The following is a 23,314-nucleotide window of genomic DNA, read 5'->3' as shown; positions in this document are numbered from 1 at the left end:
GTTGCATTTTGTTGATCGCGCAATGCAGATCGACCATGCGAGACGCATTTCGTTTTGCTAAATAATTATCAGAAGCGTCCATTCATTGACCAATTTTTCACAGGAGTAAAGTGGACAATGTGACAATGATGCTGTTTGGTGGTTGAATAACATGTTCAGTCTTTATGAGGCACAATGTTAATATCCTAGAGGGAAATGACCGCCGTGGTAGCCTCTGTGTCAGCTCTTGGTCATCGTGTCTACTTGACCTGGTGTGGCACCATAGGCCAAAGTCAGCGTTGACCCCTCTGACTTGGTCTCATTATGCATAAGAACATTATTAAAGGTCAATAAATAAACTGACATTAATCTAAGATGTTTGAAATGGCTTGGGGTTATCCGTATTGGGAACCATTGCGTTCTAGGCAATGGGGTGACACAAATTGTTAGGCCTAGTTTTGATGATGCAAGTCATGACGGCAACAGAATGAACACAAACCACCTCACATGAACACCTTTCCTTCCATGGGATTCATTCATTTAGGAGTTATAGTCCAGTCAATCTAACTCAAAAAAAGGCCCAACCCAGGAGAAATTGCAATAGTAATGTTTCATAGTTTTTATTGTTCCTAATACCCTCCTGCATCATATATTAAAAGTCTTACTTGATTAATGTATTGGATCATACTTTTTTCAAGGTCAAAAGAGGTTAAACAATGTTTTAGAGTGACGCCATCTGGGTAAAATGGTGTTAATATTGGAGGGCCTATGTATACCTATCCAACATTTTTGGTGTCTTTTCCTATGTTTTGGGGGTCAATCTTTCCAATAAAACACTTTTTCAGAGGATATTCTTAAGTCTTATACCTGTATTAGGGGTACAACTACCCCAACACCCACTTATTTGCCAAATGTGACGCCAGACAATGTTTTCATCAATCAGTTGCCTACATAAACTCTCATATTCTGAAACAACAGATTGTAAGCTTTCAAATGATGTGTCATACATTGAAATTGGACAGAAATTGAAGACGACACAAGTATTTGAAAGTTGGTACACCTCAAACACAGAATGGGAGAAAAGTCACAACAAACGCTGCTAACAGCTAGCGGCTAAGAATGGCACATAGCTACGAACATCTAACTGCATTTTTATAACATCACAACATGCTGAGAGAACATCAACATGCTAAAAACACATAACTACACATAATTAGATGATCACACAGTCCTTGCTTTTGAACACGAACAAAAAAGAGAGTATAGGCCAATGCACACGGCGTGCGATTTTGTCGCACGACAACATTTGATTCTCAATTCACACCACCGAAGTGTGTGGGTGTGAATGGAGAATCGAATGTTGTCGTGCGACAAAATCGCATCGCACGCCGTGTGCATTGTCTCATTCAAAACAATGGAATTGAATTTGGCGGTGCGACAAAATTGCTGCCGTGTGCATTGGCCTTATGTTGACAAGTCAAGTCTCCCTTACCAGTAGCCTAAGGCAGAGGAGAACAGTGAATTCAATCCACACGTTATAAGTATTTAGTGATCGTTAAACTTTATTAGGCCTATATTGAGTGGGTACTTTAAAACTTAAAGTTGAGTGTTATGAGAAAAAAAAAATAATAATATTGTTGACACAATAAGTTTCACTTTAATTTTCTGTGACTAGTTTATCCCTAGACTGGCTTGCGTCACAAATGTTCCTTATCATGTGTCACGCCCCACCCCCATCCTGTGAAAGATATTATTGGTCCCCCACAATATATCACTGTAAACACAACTTGATGCATCATTGATGTAATTTCAATAAAAATACACAATGAAAACACCACTCCCAGTCTGTCATTGGTAAGTAGTTCAAACACATACAGTATGTTAGACATTTCTCAAAATCAAAATGTCTAGTTGACAGTCTGTATCACCTTGGGTTTGGCTGAAGTGCTGCAGTAGCTGAGAAACTTGAGGTACATGGATTCACACCTGGGCACTGATAATGCTGACCATAATATCTGAACAATTGATGGCCATGGAACGTTCTATGGCATGGGAATTATTGTATGCATCACCCGCAGAATTGAACAAGCTTCCATCATTCCACGTATCAAGTTGACAGCAAAAGACCTAACAGATGTCGGACGCATTAACATTGTTCCATATGTACAGAAGTCTGGGGGCCTAGTGTACACACCAAATACGGTGCCCAAAATGCTCGAAGGAAAAGCAGTTGCCAGGGCCATACGAGGTCATTTCCTGGTTGATGGAGCACTGAACACCCTACTGGCAGCGAAAACTTTTCATGTCAAACTGCCTGTCCCAAACAAAGCAAACTATGCTGTGGACTCAGAGGATGTGTCAGAGTTGACTCAAGATGGTACCGTTGCTGATGACAGCGAGGACACAGTTTCTGATCAGCCAGATGGAGAATCCACAGACCATGCCAAAGTACCAGAGGAACTAGCAGAAGCCTCAGATCTGTATGACAGTGTTATGGCTGCCACCGCAACCGGGACAAATGCAAGTGCACTACTCCAGATCATAGCTCAGCGTTTGGGGGCAGAGAAGACAACCATGGTAAATTACCGGCAGCAGCATTGTGGCTACAGTACATGGAGATGATCGACAGACATGATGCCATTCAAGGCTGCCTCCGGACATAACTTGTATGTAAAATCATTGACCATATACCTCCAGAAAATGCACCAACTAGAAAACACACATCCCCAAGTTTACAAACGATTTCAGGAAGATGGTCTGCAAGTTGTTCGTAGATCAAATGAATACTGGGCCGGACTATTCCCCGACCTTGTAATAGAACAAGCCCGCATGCGAAGTATGAAAACAACCAGAGGACTGACACAGGGAAGGAGTATGTCTGAAACACAACGTTTGGTCTGGGTTCTTTCCAACCCTGCAACATCTGAAATCAACAATGCAATGAAAGAAGTGACAGGGGTAAACGTTGGTAGAAGGGTCTTAAAAGACATGGTAGGGAAAAAGGTGACAGAATATACCTTCAAGAGGAAAGCACATGCAGTCACCATGGATTCCAAATCCACAGTCAAACTGAACAAAGAAGAAGTTGTCCATATTGATCATCAAGTTACAGGTTGTTTGCAACAACATCTTATTCGCGCATGCCATGCTTGGCTGTGATACAACATCCAGACTCTTTGGGGTTGGGAAAGGGGTATCTCTGTGTCTGGTTAGCGAAAACGACTCATTCAGAGTACAGGCCAGCATTTTTCAAAAACAATCTGCTACCAAGGAAGAAATTGCTGCTGCAGGGGAAAGGGCAATGCACTAATATACCAATATACTAATATTAATCTACAAAGGTGCCGAAATGGATTCTCTCAATGACCTCAGGCTGAAAAGTTTCTATACTAAAGTGACTGAGAGCAAAACGGCTATCCACCCTTGCAACTTGCCACCAACATGGTCGTCTGCCATGCTTCACAGCTTCAGAGTGTACCATCAGGTTCAGGAATGGATGGGAAACTCGCTACCACCAGAGGAATGGGGCTGGAGGATCCAAGACTCATGCCTCATTCCCATCCATTCCGACCAGGACCCTGCTCCTCAATACTTGTTGGAGCTTGTGCGCTGTAATTGCAAGTCAGGTTGTGGCACTATGCGCTGCAAATGCCGTTGTCAAGGACTTGATTGCTCTGTAGCCTGTTCAGAATGCAGAGGTGTATGCGCGAATATGTCGGCACAACATTTGGATGAGGACATGGAGTGAAGGTTACATGTAGGCCTACAGTAAAGGCATATTTCAAGCTTGGTCTAAAAACAGTTTTTAATAGGTTTATAAGTTTATATGGTTTATTTCTCATTTAAGGGTTTAATCTGTATATGATATGCAACATGATTTTCATGGAAAAACATTAAAATGTCTGTATGTTCAGAAATGTCAATGATAATAAATGTGTTATAAACTAATTTAATTGACTTTGTTTGAATAAAATAAAATAAAACTATAAAATAAAATAAAATAAAACTATATCATTTTGGGTTAAGGGTACCCAATATGCCGTTTCTGGGCCGTTTCTCAACCCCGCGGGAGGCTAACGTGAGGTATGGGCTGTTATTTCCACGCAAGCTGATTGTCACATTTGCTAACAACACTGCCTCGTTCACGGACCACAGAGAGGCCATGGCACACTCCATCCAGGTAATTAAACCAACTCTATAATCCTGACTACATCAATGGCTAACACCAATACCTGAACAACAGCCCACTATATGGGCAATGTGACAGTAGACAATGTAATGAATCCTGGATTGATGGAGATGCCTATAGGCTACGTGACATTTAATTGGAGTCCCTGACTATGACGAATATATGATATGTATGTATATATGAATAACAATTGATATGGATCAATTTATACCTCTTATTAGATTATAAATACTCTGGTTGTTATGTTTGCCTTTTGGTTGACAGCAAAAGGGAGAGAAGAGGATAGGGAGGAGAGAGAGCAGGATGGTGTCGGCACACCAGAGAGAGAGAGAGCAAGAACCAGGTGAGAAAGTGGACAGGTAGTCAAGACCACATAAGTAAGTAGCCTTGAGAACCGATGGTTCTCGAGCCTAATGGCCCATAGGGTAGGAGCCTATCTCCTGTTTCCGTAGCGTGAGGCGGCTTAATGTACAAGTTAGTACACCCCCTGGACATGACGCTGGTATGTCGCAGGGTCTTACCCCCTGGGGGGGGGGGGGTCCATGCCACGGTCCATGCCACCCCCCCAAGGCAGCAAACCTAGGGGAAACACTGTTATTCTCATGCTAAAATCGACTGTAAATCCAGATTTTAAAGTTGATATTCTTCCCTGTGGAGCATGCCCCCATAACCTGTGCCCCACCCAAAATGTTTAGCACCAGCCGCCACTGGTTGTATTCCTATCTACATTCCGAGGTCTGCTATAGAGGGGTTTGTTAATATATCATTCATAGCCTGATTTATGTAACATTTACTCCTAAAAACATGGCAAAATGTTATAGAGGACCTTGACTCTAATATGACAACAAGATGAAACAAGAATTTTTAACCTGGCTTTATCCAATGTTCAGATTTCTGATTTTGAATGTTATGCAAATTAGCACATATTTCATTAGATAATGCCTAATTTGCATATTTAAACATAATATTTCAGAAAACTTGTAATACAAAATGTTTTAGTCTTTATGTAAGTGATTAACTGGTGAAGTTTCATGGTGATATCTATTAGTAAATGTTTTTATCCTATTAACTGGCTGTGTTGCGCCTGGCACAAAACCCCAAATTATGTAGGCCTTTTGACAAATACAGTAGCATGATTGTGTTATTAAGTTATTAGCCAAGATGAAGTATGGGAGAGACCTGTTGGGGCATAGAACTGTAGTACAGTATATTTATCAAATATGGAATGCACCATGAAATATTGTTGAAATTCTTGGTAACACTTGACATTAAGTTGCCGTTACATGTATGTAACTACACAGTACTGAAATGTAGGATCAACATTGTACGTAAGTAGTCTATCGGTAGCGTATCTGCTATTACTCAAGGGCTATGCACTGGGAGGTCTGGTGTCACCGCTGACCATGTTTAACATGTTGAATGGACTTATACTGTTATGACAATGATTAAGCAGATCTGGCCAATCCTATAACCATGTGTGTAATAACTGATACCGCTGGACTGTAATTACATAGTAGTTACCTCAATGTAGTTCCATACATTTAAGGGCAACTTAATGTAAAGTGTAACCAAATTGTTTATTTTTTTGTTTTCAAGCTCACTCTTTGACAAATATAATGTACAGGCAGTCTTCTCAATTCATTTAATTTAATGTATAGGATTTATTCAACCAGGTCAATGCACAATAATCAATATTTCAGACAATATTGACTTGCCGGAGTTAGCTACGGTAAGTAGTTTGTTTGTGTTTGTAGTCCCTGGGCAGGCAGAACAAATAACAACACCACAGAATCAAAACACAGGACACTTAATATCAACAGAGTTCATTTCAATACGAAAACCAGAAAAATGACTCTTTACATTACATTTACTTAGTAGTGATGGTGCAATGTCATTCAGTATCAAAACAATTAAGCATGCTTCTGGGAGAATTGTTTATTTTATTTATCCTAGTTCAATAACTTGTACTGATGATTCTACAGTGATATACACTTTTCTTTTAAGGACCTGCAATGCAGGCACTAAGTTACTGTCAGTGTGAAAAATTCATGACTGCAAATACCTTAGCAGCACCTGGGGCAGATATGGTCTGTGAACCGCAAATTCGATTACCCCATTTTCACTGTGTTGACGACTTTTTGGGACATTAAAGTACTCAGTTACCACCTTGAGCTTTTTTCCTTCAACAAAAATGTCTGGTTAAGGGACGCTAGTTGACCATTTAGAGAAGAATATACATAAAGATGTGTCATAACTTAAGTGAAGACCTTGTAGATACATCATAGACCATGGTGGCTGTTAATTCATAAGCAGCCTGTTGACGAGACTTAGCATGTGTGTAAATAACTCTCACTAGCAAACATTTGAACGTGAACAGAATGGCAGACAAGAATAATGTAGAAACAAAATCAAAGGGGAACTGATTAGACTCTTTTGGGACCCCCTTAGTGCAACCAAGTCCAGTTGATTTTCAGATGTTATTTTTTATCACACATACACATACTCTGTATTTGTAGTTTATAGGTATGATGTCATCCATGTTGCAGCATCATCGGAGACTTTTTTAAGATAACTTGGACATCAGTATTCCAGGTATTTACAAAAAGCCCCAAATGTCCCACGCTTGTCTCTTTGATCTTAAAGTATATTCTCTCTGTAAGATAGCAGTTTGCTGTTTCAGTCGTATGTTTGGTTTTCAATCAAAAAGATTAAGATAGTTTCTCTGCTATTTTAAACATGACTAGAGGAGTCACTGCAGGAGTCACAAGAGTTGATTTCAAAGTTCTGGGAACATAAATCATGTAAGAAATTGGACAGGTTAATGAATCTGTGTGATTCTTCAGAAATGATGTCCAGACTATAATTATCCCTAGAGTTGAAATGTTAAGGGCTTAAATAGAAATCTCTATGGAGCTATTTTAGTGCCATCAGAAATTGAATTGTATTTGACAGATTGAATTGAATATGAGCACAAATTGAATTGTATTTCACAGATCTGAATTGTATTTGACAGATTGAATTGAATCTGAGCACAAACTGAATTGTATTCGACAGATTGAATTGTATTCAATTCAGTTTTCATTATTTTCATTCAGTTTTCAAATTCAGTTTCTCTAAATACAATTCGTTTTTTCTCAAAATACAATTCAGTTCTCTAAATACAATTCAGTTTTACTCAAAATACAATTCAGTTCTCAAAATACAATTCAGTTTTTCTCAAAATATGAGTTCAGTTTTAGAGGCACTCATCCGGGGACTCTGGGCTAGGTAGAATAATAGAGCACCGATTCTAACTCCCATCCCTCCCATCCGACGTCGTTATGGAGAAAAGTAATGAAATAGGCGATAATTAAATGTGTGTCCTTTCAGTCTGCCTGAGGTGTTGTAGGGGGGTATTTAGTATAACAGGCTAATGGGTTTATTGTGAGTTTACTTTGATTGTTTGTTTATTGCCTTGATCACCGTATTGAGAAGTCATATGGTTATGGGGGGTGATATTGCAAGGTAATTTAAGCACCTGCGCATCTTGCATGGCGGTAGTGGAGAGAGGGGAGCGATGTATTTTTGTTGACCGCATTATACGCACATTCTATAGGCTACGCATTGTTTGTTATTTTTCTGGTTTTGATCGCTTATGGATTATTTTTGTACGTCGCCAAATTTGATTGTTCTATTCAATAAATGATCTCGCTATAGGTGTCATATAACCCTAACCCATATCCTGTCATATAAAAGTACCTTATTGAATCTCCAGGTAATGTATTTCTGACATCCATCACTTTTGCTGTCGTTAAGATCAGGGATCTCAAGTCTCACGCATTGGGCGTAAGACACACGCGGCGTGTGAGCGTGTGAACGGGTTGAAATGCGTGTGTCTCACGCCCAATGCGTGAGACTTGAGAGCCCTGAGTTAAGATACTTTATTTTTCTGTTTGGTAGTCTGTCCAATGTGACACTTGCCCTCCTCCACCGGCCCTAGTTTTGGATCTAGCTTGCTGTTCATTATTTTCATGATAAATCGTAGCTAGCTAGCTATACTATTTTCATATACACCATACAGGCTAAATACTGATTAACAGTAATCACCCTAACCCTACTTTGGCAAATGCCCATTGAACAGATTTATTCATTATCCTATTGTTGTGTCCTGCCCTTTAAGACGGAATCACGTGTTAGACTAAGGAGGAAGTTGAAGTGTATGCTGGGTAGTTGGCTGCCATACTCATTCATGCTGAGAAGTTATGTTGAGTAGTTTGCTGCTATACTCATGCTGAAAAGAATAAACCTGCGTTTGATGGACCACGTTCTCTATCGACTATTATTACTTACAAGTCCAGTCCGGACATCACAATTGGCGACGAGTAATCGGAGTTTACTAGTTTTTTACAATGGCTGTAAACGTGCCGTTTCCCTGTTTTTTCCTGCCTGCGCCTGGTGAGCCCACCATTCCATTCAAGACATGGCGGCAAATTTTTGAGAACTATTTGCTGGTCATCAATGCTAGCGGTAATGCTTGGCCTGCTGCACGGCGTAGAGCCGTCTTACTACACTGCCTGGGCACCGAGGGACAGCGTCTCTTCTACTCGCTCCCAAACACAGGTGCAGACTACGATACTGCAATGACTGCGTTGGAGGAGTACTTTGTGCCCAAGACAAACACTGTTGCTGAACGCCATGCTTTCCGTAAGAGAGTACAGATGCAGAATGAAACGGTCCTTCAGTATGTGATTGCACTACGTGAACTTGCAGCTACGTGCGACTATGGCGATCGTGCGGATGAGGCGATCCGTGATCAGCTAGTGGAACATCTACACAACCCGCGGATCCGTGAAAGACTTTTGATGGACAATAAACTTACACTGGAAAGGGCCATGACAACTGCTACACAGATTGAGGCTGCTACGGAGCAAGCTAAGGCCTTCTGTGAGCCGCGGGCTGCATCTGTGCAGGCGGTGCAGCACACTCCACAACAGTGGGGTAAGCGTACAAAGCCTAGGGAGGCTTCACAGCGGAAAACATGTTACCGCTGTGGATCAGATGGACATTTAGCTAATGCAACTAACTGCCCAGCTGCATCAGTTACATGCAGACAATGCAACAGAGTGGGTCACTTTGCCAAGGTGTGTCGCAGTACACAGACACACACCAAGGAGGTACGTGAGGTTGATCTCCCTGAATTTACAGTGTTATATACTGAACATTCTGCACGTAATAGTGATAAGATCACATGCACTGTGGAGATTATTTCAGAACACTCACAGTCCAGTAAAGTGGAATTGCTGGTTGACACTGGTTCATCTGTCTCTATACTGCCACAGAGCATCTACGCACAGTACTTTAAAAACATTCCACTTACTGAACCGACTGCCAGGCTGGTGTCTTACTCTAAAACCAGCATTCCAGTGCTGGGGTGCATGTCTGCTGATGTTTCTCTCCATGGCCGCACTGCTCCAGGTACCTTCTTCATTGTGGAGAGGGGGACCTCACTGATGGGGAGGGACCTAATGACTGTGTTAAGTGTGCATATTGCAAACAACAAAGTGGTGCCTCCTAATGACTCTGCATCTCTGCCTACTCCTGTGCTCCAGTGCACTACTGCATCTGCTCCCGCTGCTGTAGGGTGTGCAGAAAACTTTGTGCACCGCGTGAAGGTCGATTCCTCTGTCACACCGGTACGCCAAAAGCTGCGCCGGCTACCGCTGTCTGTCAGAGACGCAGTTTCTGATGAACTGAAGCGCTTACTCGCTGCTGGAGTGATCGAACCTGTCGACGCCTCTGCTTGGGTGTCCCCCATTGTCGTCATACAAAAGAAGACTGGAAAAATAAGGATGTGTGTCGACCTGCGTGAGCCCAATAAGGCGGTCATTATTGACGCCTTTCCACTGCCTCATATGGATGAGCTCCTTTCCAGCCTGAAAGGCTCCACCATCTTCTCATCCATTGACCTGGCTAACGCCTACTACCAGGTGCCTCTTGCTGAGGAGTCACGCGACCTAACGGCATTCATCACCCATGATGGACTGTATCGGTTCTGCCGTGTGCCATATGGACTGGCATCAGCGCCAGCTGCCTTTCAGAAGATGATGAGCATCATTCTCGCTGACCTGCCGGGTGTGGAGTACTACATTGATGATGTCATCATACATGGCAGTGACAGGCACACACATGACGAGGCTCTTAAAGTTACCCTGCAACGTCTGAAATCTGCTGGCTTGCAGCTTAATAACGACAAATGCCGTTTCCGTGAGCCCAGTCTACCATTCCTGGGTCACACTGTCTCTGCTGATGGTCTGCTTCCAGACACTGTACGCATACAGGCCATCGCTGAGGCTCCAGCACCCACTGACGCTACTACACTGCGTTCCTTCCTCGGCTTGCTCTCCTGGTACTCTAAGTTCCTGCCCAACCATGCCACTGTGGTGGAACCTATGCGAGCATGCCTGAGACAGACGGACAGTGCATTTCAGTGGACTGACGAAGCACAAGCCAGTTATGAAAGGGTCAAGCAACTGCTGGTAAAGAGCCAAGCCCTAGCATTGTTTGATCCTGCACTGCACACTATCATATCTACAGATGCATCTGACTACGGGTTGGGTGCTGTGATGTCACAAGTGGGCCCTGACAACGTTGAGAGAACTGTTGCGTTTGCATCTCGAACTCTCTCTGCGGCTGAGCGCAAATATGCTGTTGTGGAAAAGGAAGCCCTGGCCTGCGTCTGGGCTGTGGAGCGGTGGCGCACTTACTTGTGGGGACGCCGTTTCACTCTGAAGACGGACCACCAAGCGCTCACGACACTGATGACTACAAAGGGTGTCGGTCGCGCTGGTCTACGTGTTGCAAGATGGTCTGCCCGTCTCATGTCCTACAACTACGATGTCACCTACCGTCCAGGCTCTGACAACGCACCTGCCGACTGCATGTCTCGCTTACCTCTGCCTGCTGCATCTGCTCCGGCTGACGACGACACGGAGTACGTTGCTCTTCTCACCTCTACTAGTGAGTCTCTCTCTGCTGCTGACCTGGACTCTGCCTGTGCCTCATGTCCCGAGCTCACAATGCTCCGCGTCATCATCTCAAGTGGTTGGCCTCCTTCCTCTAAAGGTCTCGACCCTGTCTTGCTACCATACTACCCACTCCGTCATGAACTGTCTGTGAAGGACAGCTTCATATTTCGAGGCTCCAGAGTGCTTGTCCCTGACGCTCTCCGCCCTGCACTGATCTCCATTGCTCACGAGTCCCACCAAGGAGTGGTGCGGACCAAACAGAGACTTCGTGAACTGTACTGGTGGCCTAAAATGGATGATCAGGTGCTCAGTGCTATCCGTGCCTGCCACTTGTGCCAGTCAAATGACAAGACAGCAAAGCCACGTCCAGGTCCACTGCAACCTGTACCACTTCCTGATGGGCCATGGCAAAAGGTTGCCATGGATATAGTCGGCCCATTCGAAACAGCTGCTCCAGACTGCAGATACGCTGTTACAATGACTGACTACTTTAGTAAATGGCCTGAGGTAGCCTTCACCCGAGACATCACTACTAACACTGTGCTTGCCTTTATGTCATCTGTGTTCAGCCGGCATGGGAACCCGCTGAACATTGTCACTGACAACGGTGTGCAGTTTACGTCTGCATCATTCACATCCTTCCTGAAAGACAGACAAATCTCACACAGCCGATCTTCTCTCTACTACCCTGCTGCTAATGGGGCCATAGAAAGGTTCAATCGGGTGCTGAAACAAACCATCCAGCTGGCCATTCAGCAACATCAGCCTTGGAAACCAGCTGTGGTAGACTTTCTCCAGGTCTACCGTGCCACTCCTCATGCCACTACTGGTTCATCTCCTTTTGAACTGCTCCACGGTCGGCCCATGCGAACCAAGCTGACTCTGTTACCTCCTGCTCCTGAGTGTACTCCGGCGACGATGAACATTCGCCACAGAGTCAGTGAACGACAGCGCAAGATGAAGGCCTACACTGATGCCAAACGTGGTGCACGTCCTCCTGCTTTTCAAAAAGGGGACAAAGTGCGGGTTAAGAATCCTCTGCATGTGATGAAAGGTCACAGAAGGTACAGTGATCCTCTCACCATAAGCAAGAAGGTGGGGGACAGCACATACATTCTGAGTGATGGAAAGACTTGGAATGCCTCTCATCTCACTGCTTTCCCAGACACTGCCGCAACCACAGACGGAGACACTGTAGAGCCTGTGGTTGATCATTCACCCAGGCCTAGACGTAATATCCAGAGGTCTGGATGGCTAAAGGACTATGTCTCTTGAATAGCCTAATAATGGGTCACTGACAGTTGTTGAATTGTATTCCTGTTGTATGGGGATTGTTGCACTTATACTGTTTGCACTACTTTGGTCTATTGTTATTGTATTAGACTGTCATTACCTAGATTAATAATATTTAAGTTTCCTTATGTGATATTGATTGGGTAATGTGATATTGTTTTGTTTATACATGCTGAATCTACCATTTCATTTTTTGCTTGCCTTGTTGTTAGTACAAGTAACTCTTTTCCAGAAAGGGGGAAATGTTGTGTCCTGCCCTTTAAGACGGAATCACGTGTTAGACTAAGGAGGAAGTTGAAGTGTATGCTGGGTAGTTGGCTGCCATACTCATTCATGCTGAGAAGTTATGTTGAGTAGTTTGCTGCTATACTCATGCTGAAAAGAATAAACCTGCGTTTGATGGACCACGTTCTCTATCGACTATTATTACTTACAAGTCCAGTCCGGACATCACACCTATCTTAAGAAAACGAATGTAACACTCATCTGGGGATTTACACGGCAAATCAACGGAAGAACTACACATCCCTGATGACAGGGAGATGACGTATGACTGATCTGATGAATCAACCCCTATTTCATAAATGTTCTCTATATAACGACGTCGACCATTGATCGGCAACGACACTATATAATAGTTTGCCTAACTGGCCATCGGATTTGGGCTCCTAATATCTAAAAAGCACTACGGTTTTCTTATTTTATCGGATTAAAGTAGCAAAGACCAGACATTTCCATTGACCGCCAGTCAAACTTCTCCCCTTCTATCACCCAAAAAGGGGCGTGGACATGACGGGAGAGCAAAGTACCCGGATGCATTGCTCTTATGAATTCGGATGGGAGGGATTAGAATCGGTGCTCTATTATTCTACTTAGCCCAGAGTCCCCGGATGAGTGCCTCTAAAACTGAACTCGTATTTTGAGAAAAACTGAATTGTATTTTGAGAACTGAATTGTATTTTGAGTAAAACTGAATTGTATTTAGAGAACTGAATTGTATTTTGAGAAAAAACGAATTGTATTTAGAGAAACTGAATTTGAAAACTGAATGAAAATAATGAAAACTGAATTGAATACAATTCAATCTGTCGAATACAATTCAGTTTGTGCTCAGATTCAATTCAATCTGTCAAATACAATTCAGATCTGTGAAATACAATTAAATTTGTGCTCATATTCAATTCAATCTGTCAAATACAATTCAATTTCTGCTGGCACTAAAATAAATCTTGCAGCCCAAATATTTAGTGGAATTTCAGCATTTCAGGGAATAGTACAAGGGAGTGGTAACATATAAATAAACAAAAGAGAAATAGAATAACAAAAATCCAGTATAATTTCAAAATTCTCATAAACCTTCCCCCCCCCTTCCCAATCTCCCTTTACCCCAACAGTCCCCCACCTCCCCCTCCTCCCACAAATGTCCCTCCCGCCAAACACCTCCAACCCAACCACCCAATCATAGCCCCCCGCCCCCACCCCACCCCACAGGACCCCATGGAAGGAGCAAATAGATTAGAGTAATGTCTTGAGAACGGTAATGGTTTGATCCCAGCAAGAAATATTATCAGATATTGCCTGATGCCTGTTAGCTATCCAGTGTTCCATGCTGGCTATGTCTATGAAGTCTAAGACCCACCTCTGCGTGGTCAAGGAATGGGGTGACTTCCACCTGCAAGCTATAAGCCTTTTGGCCGCTGTAAGGCCGGCCAACCAGATGCGTCTCTGTTTGATATTTAAATCCAGGGTTGAACTGTCATTTAGTAATAAGACTGCTGGTGAGTGTGGGATTTGTTTGGATATTGTCTTTTTTTTCTAGACAAGTAGTCTCAAAGGAAAATAGTCAAAAGCAGGAAACCAAGTAAGAGGATCATGTTCCTCAGATAGTTGATATTCTACTGCTGTCTGCTGGTCAGAATTGTGAAGTACGCTGTCATTTATTAGTTCAAGTGACAAATTCAAGTCCGAAGTTGATTATGATATGTACTGGGATAGAAGGGTAATATGAATAATAATATATTATACTCTCACCGGCCACTTCATTAGGTACACCTTTTCAACTGCTTGTTAACGCAAATATCTAATCAGCCAATCATGTGGCAGCAACCCAATGCATTTAGGCATGTAGACATGGTCAAGACGATCTGCTGAAGTTCAAACCAGCATCAGAATGGGAAATAAAGGTGATTTAAGTGACTTTGAACCTGGCATGGTTATTGGTGCCAAAATCTCTGAGGAATGTTTCCAGCACCTTGTTGAATCTATGTCCCGAAGAATTAAGGCAGTTCTGAAGGCAAAAGAGGGGGTCCAACCCCAAGGTGTGCCTAATGAAGTGGCCAGTGAGTGTATGTGTATGCACCTTCACCTTCACCTTTATTTCCCATTCTGATGCTGGTTTGAACTTCAGCAATTGGCAGAGATCAGGGAAGATCGTGTCGTGTTTCGTAATATAAACGTGTGAGACAACTGTTAACTAAATATATCTCGTACTTTATTAACCATCCAGTTCCACCATTCATTCCAATCTGCCGCTTTCCCACTGCGAGTGCTCTCCCCTCTATCCCCAACTCATTCCCATTGGTCTACAGCATAAGCGTCACACCATATATTTATTATCATTATGTTCTAACTAACATAATACCACATCTCCCCTTTCTAGAGACAAAGGGTAGACTGCCTTTGCCTCGTCAGACCTTAGAGGATTATTCTGCCTCTTTTGTTGTAAAGGTCTGTCCCTGTGTAAATCCTGAACATAAGTTATAACTATAGCGGTTTGTGATCCATAAATCTCAAAACTAACAGGGCTACTAAAAGTGCTCAAACTAGACCCCATCCATCCAACATAACATGGAATAACTTTTCTTTAAATACAACAGTAACATTACCCATAAACTCTTTTTTTGTTTTTTTTAGGGAAAACACTTGTCCACATTTCTCAGTTACATGTCAAACCTCCTAGGTTTAACCACTGCTCTCCCCCCCCTTGTTCTGAGCGTGGGAGTCTCTGCAGGTGGGGCCTGTGTTCCGACTGCAGGTGACATGGGAGCCTGCCCAGGGGTCGGGTCTGGAGCCGGCTCCGGGGCTTGTTGCTGCGGCGGGGAGCCCCTGTCTTGTGCAGGTGTGTGTAGGGGTATCAGATGCTGTCGGTTGCGTCTCACCACCCCCTGGGGCAGGCCCACCAGGTAGGACCTCGGAGTAGAGTGGTTTCGGAGCACAGTTCCCGACGTCTTAGCATCCGTTACCCATACCTGCTCTCCCGATGACAGGTCACAGAGGGGTCTTGCACGGTGTCGCCGGTTGTAGTTTACCGCATCCGACCTCCCTTTCACCTCCTCTTTCTGCGCGAACGCGTCGCTGTCCGGCAGTGTAGGGACCAGTCGAGAGGGCAGCACTGGCACCGTGGTGCGTAGACGTCGGCCCATGAGGAGCTGGGCTGGGCTGTACCTACCTGGGCCTGGGCCCGGTAGGCCCGTTCAGTAATATGTCTTTGATCCCTGCCAGAATAGGACGGTTGTGTGCGTCTTCCCATTGATGGTGAGTCACACTCCCTCCCCTCTCTCTCAATAGCCGTTGTGTGTGTGTGTGTGTGTGCGCGCACGCTATATGGGGCCGTCTGAGTGATGCAGTGTCATTTTTGAATAGCTATATTTTAGACTGGGGTGCCTTGAGATTTTATGAACTGTTGAAGGGTGCCATGACTGAAAAAAGGTTGAGAAACGGGGGGGGCAGGGTGGTGACCAAAACACACACACACACACACACTCACGTCTCACACACACACACACACACACACAGACACACACACACAGACACACACACACACACACACACACACACACACAACCCCACAACTTGGCCTCTGGGTGAGCTAGAGGAACGCGGTCTTCGCCGGGGGGTGCAGGGGAGTTAGCTAGCACTAGTTAGCTCGGCCCCTGGGTGAGCTAGAGAAACATGGTCTTCGCCGGGGATGCAGTGGAGTGGCCCAGGGTGGGGGGGGCAAGCACACTTCACAATTTCCACAGGAATTGTCCATGTCTAGTTATTATTATGCACCAACAGAGCACACAGAAAATCACGGCCGCTCCATGGAAACAGGTGATTATGACGTATCATTGTTTAAAATCGTGTTTTATCGTCAAACATTTCACAGCATTTTGCAAGTGCAACACATCCACTAAACCATAGTGCTGCATAGACGGTCAATTATGGCGCTTTTCCATTACAGGGCCAGGCCGGGCCAGCCCGGGCTGGCCTGCTTCTTTGGCGCTTTTCCATATGTCGGCCCGGGTCGCGTCAGGTCGGGTCGCTTCTTTAGCTACCCTTCGATACCAGGGTCTACATTTTTAGATCCGGATCTTTTTGCCAGGCTGCGTGTGACGTGTGACGCTGCACACCGTTGATTGGTCAATGGAAATCGTCATCCCATGTTCATAGATTTCTTCACTAACCGCCATCTTGAAATACCACATTCGCTCTTGGAAAATGTCACTAGAGTTTCTGTAATAGCTTATTAATAAAGATTCGAAAAATTATGCTGACCATCGTATTATCTTAGTTTAATGTCATTTCAATGCATCATAGAACTTTTATTTACAACAAGCATAACACAAAAATCGCTATTATGCACCGTCTTAACACCGTGAATAACACCGGCTGTGGAGGTGGTACAAACACAATACTCCTTTGCTAACTTCACCATCGGTATATGGTCATTTTGAGCCCTTAACCACCGCGCTGACACCCCGAGAAGTTATGCTTTTAACCGTAAACTCGATGAACCGGGAGTTCACCCGGCCGCTGCTGCTCGCAGCACCGCTTGCTGCTGTTTCAAAGTCCCGTTGACAGCAGGGGCAGAGAATATTTCTACCCGCGTCAGTCAGCCTTTTCCGTAGAAATACATCGCTCCGTTATATATCTAACGTTACATGTTTTAAGGCTGATCTGTGCATGATAGTGCTGCATTATGTTGATCTATTTATATCTATCTATTCTTGCCAATTCCTTATTACCAGTGGAAAGGGGGAAGACTAAAACACTTTGAATGGAATAGATAGGACTTTCCGTTCAATGAAGCATTGATACTCATGAGTTCATCTCGCTTTTCCCCCCGTTGATGTATTAAACAATCTAAGCAATCTAATCAGAGCAGTTGTTATTATGTCATATTATTGATGGATGTGCCATTTTTGATGGACAGCAGTGAACGGATGACTGGATGTCAACTTCAACTTCAATGGAATCCCAAGCTGTGCCGTCCAGCCATTTTCGCCGTTCACTCATGAGTCAAATGCCGGTAGATTCGCGTCTTGTCGGCGTTTCCCTGGTTGCGAGATCTAAACTACTAGAACTGAAATCGGCAGGTAACAGGCACATAACATCCATATGCTGTATATATACATACATATATTTGACTACCAGCAAGACACCGGAGCACTCTATAAACGCGGAGATTGGAGCCCCGCGTCAGTCAGCCTTTTCGTAGAAATACATCGCTTCCCAATCCCTGGTTGCGAGATCTAAACTACAAATCTACTAGAACTGAAAGCGGCAAGTAGGCTAACAGGCACGTAACATCCATATGCTGTATAAATAAATATATTTGACTACCAGCAAGACAGCGCTGCACTCGTATCTATCAGCCTGTCTGTATAATGATGTCGTTGAATGCCGATGCTGAGATACTGTGCTGATGGACCATTCGCTGACTGTCTTAATAAATCAAGTACAGAGATTCCAACCCGTGTTGAACATCCTATTTCCTTGTCAAATCGTGTATGCTTCCATCCCTGGCGTCATTTTATCAATGAACGTGGTATTATACATATTTACATATTACATATTTGTTGTTATTTATGGAAGTGTCCGGTTGCTGGAGGAACCAGGACGCCGGCTACACTGCACAGTTTAGCCCGAAATAGAGAGAGTGCTGTACACCCCGAGAAGTTATGCTTTTAACCGTAAACTCAATGAACCCGCTGCTGCTCGCAGCACCCGCGCCAGCTGGTTGAAACTGACAGCGGGGGGAGAGAAAAGTTTTCCCAAAATAACTGCAGTCGCATAATGATGCTAAAGTACTAGCCATCTCATATGCTGAACATAACAATGATGCTAAAGTAGTAGCCATCTCATATGCTGAACATAACAATGATGCTACAGTTCATAAAGCAGACAAGTGAAGGCAGTGGTTTTAAGGGTTCAAAAACATGACTTTATTATGTGTAGAACAACATATGTGCAGAACAAAATCCAATAGAAATGATTCAAACATGCAGACAATCAGGCAGTAGCCATCTCTATGCTGAACATAACAATGATGCTACAGTGAGCTAAAGTAGTAGCCATCTCCTTACGATAGCCCACATAAGTTTCTTTCTCTTTTCAGCATTCCTCTTTCGAGTATCCTTCCTTCTGTCTTCGCTCTTCTGTCTTCTCTCTTTTCTCTCCAAAAAAACACGGTTAATAATATACCACATGCCGAGGGAAAGGCATACGATAGCTGCAAGTTCCTCCATGCTGCTATTGTTGCTGTGTTGTGTCCCGTGAAAATATACGTCACCACCATGGCGCGCTGTTATGACGCGTAACTCCGCCTACTATCGCCTACTATCGCCTACTAGCTCCGGGTCTGTTGTGTATAGTGGAAAACCAGAACTGATCAAAAGCGGGCCAAAGCGGGCCGAACCGACCCGAGCTGGGCTGCTGATGGAAAAGCGCCATTAGTGAGATTTGACGGTGATAGCCGGTCAAAACGTTTACGCACCACTGACAGGGTCTTCCGGTAATTTAATAAATTGCAAGTGCGGTATAATATGGCTATGAAGTCCATATACATGTTTTCGATACCGGAGGATGAAGATGAAGTTGGAAAAATCACAGCAGGACTCATTACACATCTTTCGGTAAGAGCAGGTGCAACAGATCATTTTACCACTCAATGTAACATGCCTACATACTTATCATGTAAACTGTTGCGCTAATGCTGATTGTCCGTATTCAGTAGGCCTAGTATAATAATAATAATAATAATAATAATAATAATTACTTTATTTGTATAGCACTTTACATCAAAGTGCTTCACAATAGGAAGCAGCAAGCACAAATACAATAGGTAAAAAACAACACATTTTAAACAATATAAAAACAGCTATTTACATTTTTTTTAAAACACACAATTTCGCACCATAAATATAATAGGTAAAAACAAAAAATTTAAACAAATTTAAAAACAACTATTTCAATTTAAAAATTACACATAATTACAACAGCACAAATAAACAGCCTATGACATAGTATAGCGGATTACAGTATTTTCCTCACTGAGAGAATCTCGGTCAACAATTTGTAACAATTGTACACATTTTATTTAGAATTCTCAGTATGGGAAAACAGGAATTCACTTTTAATGTGTTACATTTCCAGTTCAAACCCCTATCGACTTTGACACAAACCCTAAATCAATCCTGCCTATATGTACTGCAATAGTAAACAAACGTGTTAACAAGAAGTGGCCTAGAGTATAAACCCTACATTGGTTCCCACTAACTTGTCACATTTAGAATTTACAGTAGGCTACTTCAAATGATTATTTCACTTGGCTGTGACTTTAATTAGACCGGCATACTGTATTCAGTACAGACCTCTAATAGCTGTTTTAATGTAATTATTAGGCTATTTTATTATTATTTTAATTAAATTGTGGGGTATGGTTCCTTAATGACTTGCATCAGAGTGGCTTATGCGGTGCATTTTTGCCATATATTTCTAGGTGGAGGATCAGAGGTTAAGATGTGCTTGCTGAATGATGAGGAAAAGACAAATGGTCACAGGACTGACCTTCTCAACTGGTAGAGGTGTTAAACACTGTATAGATGTGGCCAATCACCAGGGATCAGGTAGGAACATGGTGTTACCACAGCTGCTCTGCTGAGCTCAAGCCTTTCAGAACATGTGTATAGATGGCAGAATAGTTAGTTTGATACAAAAGGTAAAGATAAGCCTACCCAAGAATGTACTTTGCGCTGTCCATTTACAAATAGGCTATTGCAATATGTATTACTATTATTTTTTAATAATGATAATCAACAAAACAGAAACATTTTCATGATGATCCTGACACAAGGAAAGGCAATAACTGGTTAGGGATGTTGAGAGGATGGTGAATGAGTTTGTATGGGAGGGGAAAGGGAGGTGAGAGGTATTAGAGAATGAATGTAAGGATGGAGGATTGGGGTTGATGAATCTGGAGGTGAAAAAGAAGGCTATGAGGGTGAAAAGGATGGTGAAGTATCTATATGGGGATAGAGTTTGCATGGGAAATATTAATGGCTGAGGCCATCAGTAAGAGTGGAGGGTGTGGGGAGAGTGGGGTGTATATGAAGATGAAGAAGGAGATGTTAGAGGGAGTAGCACCTTTCTATAGGGAGGTTTTGGAGGCATGGGGGGAGTTTCTACAATGGGTGTCTTAGGAATGTGAAAATGTGAGACAGGTGTGGGAGCAACCAGTGTTTTTAAACCCAAGAATAAGATATGAAGGGAAGGAATTGTCTGATAGGGCAATGATGAGGGCTGGGTTGGGAAAGGTGAGGGATTTGGTGTATGAATTTGTACCCGGATTCATGCCTGCAATGGTGGTGGTGGATGCAGTAGAGGAAATGGGAGATGAGATGTGCGAGGGGGCAGCGAGGAATATGTTAGAAAAGATTAAAGAAGGAGGTGGAGGGCAATGGCGGATAGGGAAGTGGAGGAAGGAGGGGAGAGAAGAGAGGTAGGGTTCTTTATAGGTGAGGGGATGTCAAAATTAAAATGGGAGGTGTGAAGACAAGGATGATATACAGGATACTGAGGAAAGGGAAGGTGAGGAGGCCGGCTGCAGAGAAAGTATGGGAGAGAGTATTTCCAGAGATGAGGGTGGGAAGGGTATGGGAGAACTTGAAGGTGAAGTGGAACTCCATAGAATGTGAGGAGATGGATTTTTTACTGAGGCACAACAGGATATTTAACAATGTTATTATAAGCAAGTTTGAGGCAAATGTTGATAGGATGTGTGATGTATGTGGGGAAGCAGCAGAGACATTTATGCACCAATATGTGGAGTGTGGGAGACTGGGGTTATATATGGAGAAGATGAAAGAGTTGATTAGTGGAAACTGGGAAGGAGGGTATGTGGAGGAGATGGATTGGAAAGAGTTGTGGTTGTTTGGGGTGGGGGGTAAGAAGAAAGGGTGTAATGTGAATAGGGCTGCAACGATTAGTCGACATAATCGACGACGTCGATCATAAAAACTCGTCGACGTGGAATTTTAGTGTCGACTAATCGTATAAAAAAAGTAGGGGATTTTTTTTTTTTTTTTTTACGGGAGCCATGCAAGAATCATGGGTAAGTTTTAGCTAACGTTGTTAGCCAACTGGCTAACGTTATATTGTTAGGGTCGTAATGTTTATGTTAGCTTTACTGTTACATGTTGGAAAACAACGTCTCATGGACAGGGCTGTACATGCTATGAGCGTTTGTGCTATTAATTTATTTGCCCTGTGGCACGCGTGTGACAGACAGAGGCGCTTGTATGTAACGTTACGTAGCAGGGGTTTTCCATGTTGAAGCCAGGAGAACGCGAGATGAAATGAAGTGAGGGGTGGTCGCTATTAAAATACCAGGTAGTCATGGTGGATGATCATGAATGATGCTTGATAAGTGAATGCTATTTCAATTATGTTGAGTCCACCAGCGAGCTGTCTGTAAGATAAACAGCGCCAAGCGTAGCCTACTAACGTGAGCTGTCTGTAGTCTAGCCAGCAATGCTAGCTAGCCAATCAACTAGCTCTGTGAGCAGCTGTAGCTTGGCGTAACGTTAGGTTAGATAGCTAGTTAAGCCGGATTTATGCTTCTGCGTCGCCATTTACGCGCAGCGAAAAGCCACACGACTAATCGAAAAATAATCGACAGATTAGTCGACTACCAAAATAATCGTTAGTTGCAGCCCTAAATGTGAATTTGCTGAATTATGTATTGAGTCACGGGAGGTATGCGGTCAGGCTGAGAAGGAATGTGGCTCATTATGAAAAGAGGGTGGTGGATGTGTGGGAGGTGTTTAAGGATCTGGTGAGAAGGGATGTAGGTATGATAAGGATGTATGTGGGGAAGGAGACATTTGAGAAGGTGTTTGGGGAAGGGAGCACATTTATAACTGTGGGAAAGGATGGAGGGTTGGTATATGATTTTGAATGAATTGTTGTTTGTTTGTTTTTTGTTGTTGGTTTGAATTGATGTTTTTATTATTTTTGTTGGTTTGAACTGTTGGGTTTTCTTATTTTATTGGTTTCTTTGAGTTTGAGATAGGCTGATGCCTTCCTATGTGTAAATAATGTAAATTATAAAAAAAAATATAATAAAAGATAAAAATTAAAAAAAAAGTTGGGAGAGCGTTAGACTGAAGATCTAAAGGTCCCTGGTTCGATCCCGGGTTTCGGCAGTAGGTTTTGTCCTGCCTAATGTAATCCATTGATTATCAGAGGTGGAGAAATTCTGTACGAACTAGTACACCATCATTGTATTATAGCCAGTGCGACCAATAATAGATAAGATGGTACCTAGGGTCTCCCACCCTACAACTGGGAGTGGTGTTGTCACAATAGATTAGTAACAGGGGTACTCTGGGTACTGAAGTGCAGTTTACAATTAATTTTCCACACAGTCGTCTTTTAGCTATGCTGCAGGTGGTTGATGGTGATGACTGTTAACTACTTTGATAATGACACCCCAAACTCATGAACCAAATAGTGAATATGGAAAGTGTCCAACAGTAAGGCTTTCACATTTCATTCAGCATCTGGCACTTTATGACCAAGCAGT

This window comes from Nansenia antarctica (genome assembly GCF_963989245.1).
Source record: "Nansenia antarctica genome assembly, chromosome: 6".
Classification (NCBI taxonomy): domain Eukaryota; kingdom Metazoa; phylum Chordata; class Actinopteri; order Argentiniformes; family Microstomatidae; genus Nansenia; species Nansenia antarctica.
The sequence above is the reverse complement of the archived record's forward strand: the minus strand, read 5'-3'. Positions refer to the sequence as shown.